The sequence below is a fragment of the Pristiophorus japonicus genome, chromosome 7 (genome assembly GCF_044704955.1).
Source record: "Pristiophorus japonicus isolate sPriJap1 chromosome 7, sPriJap1.hap1, whole genome shotgun sequence".
Lineage (NCBI taxonomy): Eukaryota > Metazoa > Chordata > Chondrichthyes > Pristiophoridae > Pristiophorus > Pristiophorus japonicus.
In genome coordinates this window covers 117,051,720-117,059,203 of record NC_091983.1, presented here as the reverse complement: position 1 = coordinate 117,059,203, position 7,484 = coordinate 117,051,720, and positions in this window count along the sequence as shown.

Genomic DNA, 7,484 nt, shown 5'->3' with positions numbered 1-7,484 from the left:
ATGTTCGGAACATGTTAAGTGGGCCGAGCCTGGACAGGTCTCTCAAGGCAAGGACATGTTCTTCTTGCCTTTCAGATGTCAACACTTCCCTACTGGATGTTAGTGATGCTGGTATCGCTAAGGATCTGCACCGGGCACCGAGGAGATACCGAGGACTCCCCTGTTTTCGGATGCTCCGGGGGCAGAGCGCCGACAGTGACCACAGGAGAAGGGACTCCGGCGGCGGATGGCCGAGTCACCTACTCTCACGAGGGGAGATGGCCTGGGTGGTTGGGATCGAACTCCACCAAGTACTCCAACCATAGGGACTTTACCTACAGAGAGGCCTCCGTCCCCTGCCCGGAGATCACTGTGGCCATTTCCAGAGTGAGAGTGACAGACTTGCATAAACAGTGGGATAGGGCCGAACCGGGCAGGCAGAGGTGTGGCACTTTAAATGACATTTTCACGGGGTTTAACACCGGGGCGTCTGCCATAAACAGTTTGGATAACATGCAGCTGGCCTTCCAGATAAATGGGTTAAAGAATCAGCTGCGCAAAATCCTGGGGGACGAGAATACCGTAGTTGGATCCGCACTCCACGAAGAGGTGGCAATGACAGTTCACTTAAAGGAGATTATCTCTCAATTGGAAGCACAGGCCAGGGCTGTAAACGCCTTGATTCTGGAGGATAGAAACGCCTCCGATCAAGCCGCCCAAAATGAGCTGTGCGTGCTCTATGGGGCCTGGTTGCTGGGAGATGGACAGAGTAACCTCGAGGATCTGAGACAGGGACAGGTCCCCTTCTGGATCAGCAACCAGCACTTAGCAGCACTGCACCCTTATGATAATGTTTTGAGTCCTTGCCAACTTCGTGTAGCGTCGGAAGCCTACCCGGTACTGGTGGACTGTGGAAAGTCAAGCCATACCATCATGGGTGTGGTGATCAGGATGCCCGTGATGGGGGCGCCCCCACGACCAGCAACTCTGTACCGAGTGGAGAATGTGGGAGTCATTCGTGGAAGGGTGCATGTTCGATACCAAGAGGTCCCACCTTATGTCACAATGTGGGAGCACACTGTGACAGGTACAGACCTTTCAGGTTGTCCCAGCACTTGAACGCTTTTGCAAGGCCACAATGCGGGTTCAGCACTGCTGGGGCAGAGCCCATCAATTGCACAACGGGTTTAGACAGGTTAGAAGCAGGAAGAATGTTCCCAATGTTGGGGAAGTCCAGAACCAGGGGTCACAGTCTAAGGATAAGTGGTAAGCCATTTAGGACCGAGATGAGGAGAAACTTCTTCACCCAGAGAGTGGTGAACCTGTGGAATTCTCTACCACAGAAAGTAGTTGAGGCCAATTCACTAAATATATTCAAAAGGGAGTTAGATGAAGTCCTTACTACTCGGGGGATCAAGGGGTATGGCGAGAAAGCAGGAAGGGGGTACTGAAGTTTCATGTTCAGCCATGAACTCATTGAATGGCGGTGCAGGCTAGAAGGGCTGAATGGCCTGCTCCTGCACCTATTTTCTATGTTTCTATGTTTCTATGTAATGGCCCCTAACCACATGCCTCCACAGGTAGCATATGTAGGCGGTGGGACATATTGTGTCACCACAAGTGCCCAACGGTATGAACACGGACCGGGAAGGTGGTGTCCAATACCATACAACAGCTTTTGCTTTAAACCCAGGGCAGAGGTTCAAGTGGCACACACCAGAATCACACCCATCCCTGAACCTTCCACGATTCACCTCACAGTACAAAACAACCTCAGCCACTACAACAATATGTCACCCATTTTGGTTATCCCATTGCCCCACTACCTGAGAAACTTACAGCCTCCTCCAGGCAGTGGATTTGTCTCAAAAACATTTTTACACCATGGAGCAGAAAACTGAAATTCTAGCAGGGGAGATTGCCCAGATTAAACCCCCAGCATGGTGGGATTTGGGGATACGGGCAGACATACCTGCGTGGATCCGGGTGGGATCGCATGCCTTAGTAATCGGCCAACTCCTGATTGTAGCTTATCTGCTAGTTACAAGCTGTAAGCTCAGGAGAAAAAGGAAAAGAAAGCAGTTCCTCAGGCTACTACACAGACAGGAGAGCCATTGCTAAACACTCAAGGCGTGTAAACAAAGCTTGACCACGACACTTAGGCGGTTTTGTTATTCCCAGGGATGACTGCGTTTTCATACATGGCCCCTGGGGAGTTTGCAGGGCAGGTTTCTTTGTTTTACGGTTAAGACTGAAATGAGACTCAATGTACAATTACTGCTGTAACTTTAAGTACATATATGTATATTGCTGTGGTATATTGTAACCTGTTGGATTCTGTATTTTGCACCGCGTTAAAAGGAATTATGATATATATATCGACAGGATCAGTTTAGAGTTAAACTGGGGAAAGTTGGGCAATTTGGGAGACCAAGGGTTTTCTCACCACCCTGACCTTTGACACACTCGAGTGGTGTCTAACTGTGTCAGATGGGGGATTATGTAGGGAAGGACGAAAACCCCCTAATTTTACCCAGAAGGAAAAGGGCTGTGGGATCGGTCTGTGCTGTGAATTGAAACCGAGACGGTTTCACCTTGGCAGAGCAGTGATTGGACGGGGGAGGACACTGGAGGGCCAATGGTGGGACAGAGTCAGCCTGAAGCATGGGGTTTTCAAGCCAATGGAGAGCACTTGCTCGAAAACTGTGGTACTGACTCATCGCTATTATCGGGCTATTGTCTTCCCCATGTTTACACCATGGAAGGAAATTATGCAGACCTTCAGAAAACTAGGGAACCCAAAACAACCCAAGGGCCTACATAATGGCTACAGGAGGCCAACGCAATCAACAACCACTCAAACCTTGAGTAGGTTAACATCAGTGGAAAAAACCCGCAATAATCTAAAACTGCTACCTTTTTCAAAATCACAAAGCCCACCAATGGGAAGGATCAATTTCAGCAGGAGAGGCAGACTGGATAATCTGACTATAAAAAGGGGTTTCTGATGCATTGTGTGTGGTTCCCTGCCCTCGTGATCCAACAACCAGCAAGCCTCTTGACACTGAAGGAAAACCAATGTCCAAAGACACCGAAGATAGAAGAAACAAACCACCAGACTGCAGAAGGCACAGTAGTGAGTATAACCTCTGGTTCCCGGAACTCCCAACTCAGTTAGGCCAGGAAAGGTGGGAGGTTGGGCATTGTACTGCTAAACTTGAGTAAAGATTTTCGTTGTGTCCGTTTAGTGGGATTTAGGGGGATTGTTTTGTTGGTGTATTGCTGTTTGTTGAGATACACCTTGTCAAATAAATTGGAAGCCTAAGTTCCTCTTGGAATCACCTTGTCTCAGTTCTATTGTATTATATCTCCTGATCGTGAGTCTTATGTCAGAACAGTGTAAGGGAAGTTAGGAGCGCCTCAAAAACGCTCAACTGTGTGTCACAGGCAAAGGAAGAAGGGGTTAGGAGTGTTTGACGCTCACAGGTGCCTCACAGGCTAAGCATAAGCTGTGGGGATGCACGAGTCTCAAAACCCCCTTCATAAGCTGTGGACACAGTCTCTCCAGGGGTGCTCTTGCAGCAGTCAGGGTACCTCACAGGCCAGGCATAAGCTGTGAGGGCAGAAGCCCAGAGAGAGAGACACCCAAGGCACAACAACACTCCCCGAGAACCCCTTACATCTGCTGTACAAATGGAGTAAACAAGTCAAGTTACTAAATAAATACTAAAAGCAAAAGAAAATTACTGCGGATACTGGAAATCAGAAATAAAAACAGAAAATGCTGTACACACTCAGCAGGCCAGCTAGCTTCTGTGGAGAGAGCAAAAAGTGTGAGGCCCCGAATTCATGGTTGGTATGAGACCATCATACTGGTTTTCAAATTGACCGCAAGTTTGGGATTTCTGCATGCGTTTGTGCATGCGCTAAATACCCAAACTTGCGTTCTGTCAAGTTCCGACGGCAAATAAGCTTTACGGCTTGTTTCATCTCCTCATACAAATGAACTGGGGAAAAGTTGGGCTAATTACCCACCTACTAGAAAGTGAATTTGGAAGACAGAGGAAACAAGGGCTGGAAAATAGACAACAAGTGAGTTTGGCATTACTAAATGGTATATACTTCAATGCAAGGTGTATAGGGAATAAGGCAGATGAGCTGAGAGCACAGAAAGACACTTGGCAATATGATATTATAGCCATTACTGAGATATGGCTGAAAGAAGGACAGATATGCCAGCTCAACATTCCTAGTTACAGGGTTTTCAAATGGGATAGAGAGAGGGTTATAAAAGGAGGGGAGTCGCAGTATTAATTAAAGAAACAATTAAAGCTGAGAGAAGGGATGATATGTTAGAGGGGTCATCAAACGAGGGAATATGGGTTGAATTGAAGATCAAAGAAGGGCCGATCACACTACTCGTAGTGTACTATAGACCCGCAAACAGTCAGAGGGAGATATGTGTGCAAATTGCTGCGAAGTGCAAAAACTATAGAGCTGTAATAGTGGGGGATTTATAGGACTCTAATATTAACTGGGGAAAAAGCAGTGTGAATAGTACAAAGGGTGCGGAATTCCTAAAATGCATTCAGGAAAACTTCTTTAGCCAGTATGTAATAAGTCCAACAAGGGAGGAGATGGTTCTGGACTTGTTTTTGGGGAAAGAAGAGGGGCAGGTGGAAGGGGTACCAGTGGGACAGCATTTGGTGCTCGTGATCATCATTCAGTAAGGTTTAGGGTAGTTATGGAAAAGGACAAAGGTGGACCAGGAAAAAAAGTTCTCAAGTAGGGTGAAGTCAATTTTGCTGAGCTGAGATGGGATTTGGTCAAGGTGGACTGGAAATGGCTACTTGATGGTAAATCAGTGTCAGAGCAGTGGGAGGCATTCAAGGAGGAGATCCTGAGGGTACAGAGCAAGTATGTTCCCTTAAAAAAGGGTGGGGCTAACAAATCTAGAGCCCCCTGGATATCAAGGGACATACAGGGTAAGTTAAAGAAAAAAAGGGAAGCTTATGCCAGATTCCGAGAACTCAATACTGCAGAGATTCTGGAGGAGTATAAGAAGTGCAGGGGTGCAATTAAAAAAGATATCAGGAAAGCAAAGCGAGAGCACGAAAGAATGTTGGCAAGTAAAATCAGAGAAAACCTGAAGATATTTCATAAATGCATTAAGAGCAAGAGGATAACTATAGAAAGAATGGGGCCTAGTAGAGACCACAAAGGAAATCTGTATGTGGAGGCAGAAGATGTGGGTATGATTCTTAATGAATACTTTGCATCTGTTTTCACAAAAGTGAGGGGTGATGCAGACTTTTCAATGAGGGAGGAAGAGTGTAAAATATTAGACAAGATAAACATAGTGAGAGAGGAAGTATTAAGGGGCTTAACAGCTTTGAAAGTGGATAAGTCCCCAGGCCCGGATGAAATGTATCCCAGGCTGTTAAGAGAAGCAAAAGAGGAAATAACAGAGGCTCTGACCATCATTTTCCAGTCATCTCTGACTACAGGTGTGGTGCCAGAGGACTGGAGGACTGCTCATGTTGTACTTTTGTTTAAAAAGGGAGAAACTGATAGACCGAATAATTACAGGCCAATCAGCCTAACCTCAGTGCTGGGAAAATTATTGGAAAAAGTCCTGAGGAACAGGATAAATCTTCATTTGGAAAGAAATGGATTAATCAAGGACAGTCAGCATGAATTTGTTAAGAGAAGGTCATGTCTGACTAACTTGATTGAATTTTTTGAGGAGGTAACCAGGAGGGTTGATGATGGCAATGCGTTTGATGTAGTGTATATGGATTTTAGCAAAGCTTTTGATAAGGTTCCACATGGCAGACTGGTCATGAAAGTAAAGGCGCATGGGATCCAGGGCAAAGTGGCAAGTTGGATCCAAAATTGGCTCAGGTGCAGGAAGCAAAGGGTAATGGTTGATGGGTGTTTTTGTGACTGGAAGGCTGTATCCAGTGGGGTTCCACAGGGCTCAGTGCTGGGTCCCTTGTTTTTTGTGGTTTATATCAATGACTTGGACTTGAATGTTGAGGGTATGATTAAGAAGTTTGCAGATGACACCAAAATAGGTTTTGTGGTTGATAATGAAGAAGAAAGCTGCGGATTGCAGGAAGATATCAATGTACTGGTCAGATGGGCAAAACAGTGACAAATGGAATTTAATCCGGATAAGTGTGACGTAATGCATTTGGGGAGGGCGAACAACGCAAGAGAATACACATTAAATGGTATGACAGTGAAAAGTGGTGAGGAACAAAGGGACCTTGGATTACAGCTCCACAGATGCCTAAAGGTAGCAGGCCAGGTAGATAAGGTGGTTAAGAAGGCATATGGAATACTTGCCTTTATTAGTCAAGGCATGGAACACAAGAGCAATGAGGTTATGCTTGAAATGTGTAAGAATTCAGCGAAAGCACTTTTTGGACCATTTGGACTTTGCTTGGACATATTTTCTGTTACTGCAGAAGAGCAGACAGCTGAATTGGGGCAGGTCCAAATGCTTTTAACTTGAATACACAGCAGCTGGCTGGGAATGAGAATGGCAGAAAGCAGGAACATCATGGTTGATGGGAGCCTTTTCTCATGTAATGGGAACCCGTCAATGAGACATTTAATAAAGTGGCCGGGGTTTCAGGCCATCGAAAGACAAAGGAAAGCTATTTGACCACAGATTCATTGGAGCCACACATCGAGGTACAGCCCAGTTGACAAAGGAACAAGCCAGAGACTTGATTTTGCTTTTCAGTTGCACAGCCTCTGGCGGTAAGGACAGTTGGACGTTTGGTGCGAGAAGACACAATTTTGCAAGTATAAGAGAGGCAGTTTTGGCTGCCATCTCAATCGCTCTCCCCTCTTCTACACCTGCTTGCAATGCACAAGGACTGAGCACTGCATCTGGGACGGAGAGAAGAAACACCAGAGAGAGTTGCTACTTCGACTGGGAAGCTGACAGGCCAGATTGTGTGTTGTTCTGTGTTTGTTTATATTACACTATCAGGGTATACTTGTTACCGGGTAAGGGTGTGTTTTAACTTGAATAAAAGTATTGTGATGGTGGAAACAGAAAAGATCTGTCTTGGGACACATGACACCCTTTCACATTATGCATGGTCTTAAAGATGCATAGGCTGGGATAAATGCTCACCAATTACCCCTCTGGCTTCCAGTGGCTAACAAGGGAAATTAAGGATATTGTTAAATCCAAGGAAGTGGCATATAAATTGGCCAGAAAAAGCAGCAAAACTGAGATACATAGAAATATAGAAACATAGAAAATAGGTGCAGGATTAGGCCATTCGGACCTTCGAGCCTGCACCTCCATTCAATGAGATCATGGCTGATCATTCCCTTAGTACCCCTTTCCTGCTTTCTCTCCATACCCCTTGATCCCCTTAGCTGTAAGGGCCATATCGAACTCCCTCTTGAATATATCCAATCAACTGGCATCAACAACTCTCTGCGGCAGGGAATTCCATAGTTAACAACTCTCTGAGTGA